Consider the following 2,887-nt stretch of genomic DNA (forward strand, 5'->3'; position numbering starts at 1 on the left):
CAGGTAGCATTAGGTCGAAAGGGTCACCAGGATGTGGCTGACCAACGGTGCATGGCTCTGCTCACGTCCCATCCACTTTCCTTTCTTTTGGGTGGGCTGTGGAAACATACTTAAGTCTGTACCTATATGCTCTGAATAAACGCATTCATGCCATCTCCTGAATGACAGAGTCCTGTGTGTCTCCAATGCTGCTTTCACCCTGACAGCCCTCTCCTGGCTCGGCCTTACGACGCCGGATGCGGCAATCAGGAGCCATAAAGGCCGTTCGTGGGCGATGACTTGGGGTCTCGTTGGGGTGGAGAGGACAGGACTGGCTCCACTCCCATCCCTTGAGGCCCAAAATGTCTCATCACTGTGGGCCCAAACCTGACTGTCCAATGGCCTCTGGAGGATGGCGGCCACCAAGCCACCAAGGGGGAGCAGGCGGAGGGACAGCACCCTTTCCCCCCTGGGGTGGCCCAGTGACAGTAACCTACTGCGGGGGGTCTGGACGCATTTTTGCCAAAAGTCTCTGGGTTTCGAGATTTGTTTCTGAGTCTCTGGGATCATGGCCACTAAGCAGTTCAATCAGGAACCAGAGAGGCCATGCCTCCAGTTATAAAGCTGAGCCAGAGGTGGTTTGTGGATGTATTTCCCACATACCTAACTTTTGGCCATTTACTTTCTTGGTAAACTTTGCCCCAAGTATTTGGGATCTGGCTAAAGGCACAGCAGCAATTTTGGGGTATCTGGAAGTCTGACAGCACCGTCTGGCTGCTGATGCGCTTGCCTCACAAGTACAGATTGACCTGCTGGTGGCACCATACGCCTTCATTTCTTATGTTTGAATGGAGCCACATTCTCCAGTTCCTCACATTCCCAATTCTTTATGTCTGTGAGTTCCACAGCATTTTTCACCTTTCAATATTCTACTTCCTTTAGCTGTTTATTTTGTTTGTGGCTGACTGTCTTTCATTCAGAATGAGAATTTTTATTTTTTACTGCAATAACCAAAATATATAGAATATATGTACATATATAATGATCACTGTATCACTGTCATTCCGTTGTTCATCGATTTACCAAAGTGGGTGCCAGTAACGTCTTCATTCGTCCCAGCCCTGAGATTTTTGCAGCCTCTCCTTATTCGTCTTTCCCAACGCTGCCGTATTGTAGGCTCTTTTAGGGTCAGGAGAATGAGACCCGTTATTGTTACTGTTTTTGGAATATTGAATACGCCACGGGTATCTTGCCAGGCTCTGCTGTGTGGGTGGGATACTCTCGGTAGCTTGCTGGGCTCTCTGAGAGGCGTATGTATATATTTCTGTCTATGATTTGTTGGTACTGTCTGAACCCCATTAAATATGGTGTGGCAATTATGGAAAATGGGTAGGGAGTGTCTTATGATGTGTCCAGGAATATGTCCACTCACACACACATATATATGTGAGTATATAACTTTTAAATTTAATTTACCAAATGTGGCAGCACTGTGCTACCACATTAGATATGCCTCAGAGGTTAGTGATGATGCATGCAGACTTTCCTGCATCTATGGCTTCCTACTACCATTCATTTACTCCTGGCAGTGCTCAGAGGAACATACGGGATGCTGGGAATCCTACCCAGATCAGCCGCATGCAAGGCAAACACCCAACCTGCTGTTCTATCACTCCAGCCCCTAGAAAGTTTACTTTTACTCCTATTTGATACTGTTTTATGTGACTTTAAATAACTGAAAATTCATTCAACCTAGTGTTCATCAACACAAGCAGTTAATCTGATTTTTCTGGTAATGATATAGCATCACTTTTCTCCTAACGTTGTTTTCTGATCATAATATTTTAATTCAGATTCAGGAATTTGTTGTTTTGTGATTTGTTTTTTAATGTTTTTTGGAAAGTAGGAGAGAGAGGAAAAGTAACTCCCGATGTGGGGAGGAATTTAATATAGGACCAAGTTCAGATTCATGAATTTTGACAGCTTTTGAAAAGCAACAAATGGAAAAGAACTGGTGCTTATACTTTGATATTTTGAAAGAAGTTTGTTCTATTTGAAAGCGAGCAATTGAGAGAGAGTACCATATTTAATCCACTTGCCTTACATGCAGCTGACCTGGGTTTTACCCGCCACACCACATATGTTCCTCAAGTGCTGCCACATTTGGTAAATTAAATTTAAAAGTTATATACTCACATATCTCACATATATATATGTGAATGAACATATTCCTGGACACATCATAAGACACTCCCTACCCATTTTCCATAATTGCCACACCATATTTAATGGGGTTCAGACAGTACCAACAAATCATAGACAGAAATATATACATATGCCTCTCAGAGAGCCCAGCAAGCTACCGAGAGTATCCCACCCACACGGCAGAACCTGGCAAGCTCCCCGTGGTGTATTCGATATGCCAAAAACAGTAACAATAATGGGTCTCATTCCCCTGACCCTGAAAGAACCTCCAATACGGCAGCGTTGGGAAGGATGAGTAAGGAGAGGCTGCAAAAATCTTAGGGCTGGGAAGAACAGAGATGTTACTGGCACCCGCTCCAGTAAATCAAAGAACAACGAGATGACAGGGATACAGTGATACAGTGATCATTATAAATATATGTATATAACTTCTCTGGAGGTTGCTATTACTTAGCCTAAAAGTCATGCCTTTCTCTTCTCCTTTCTTAGCGTGTTACTGACCCTTTAGGTTAGATCAGTCTTCCTGTCATATACTAAAGTTTCTTATGTCTCTTCTCCTAATATTTATTCCAAGTTCAAAAAAATCATTTGTTATTAATCAACAACTGATTAATGCTAAATATTTGAAAAAACTATGGAATTTAAGAAGATTGACCATATATGATACATTTCCAAGTTCAAAAAAATCATTTGTTATTAATCA

This window comes from Sorex fumeus, unplaced genomic scaffold (assembly GCF_029834395.1).
Source record: "Sorex fumeus unplaced genomic scaffold, SorFum_2.1 ptg000007l, whole genome shotgun sequence".
In the NCBI taxonomy this organism is placed as follows: Eukaryota; Metazoa; Chordata; class Mammalia; order Eulipotyphla; family Soricidae; genus Sorex; species Sorex fumeus.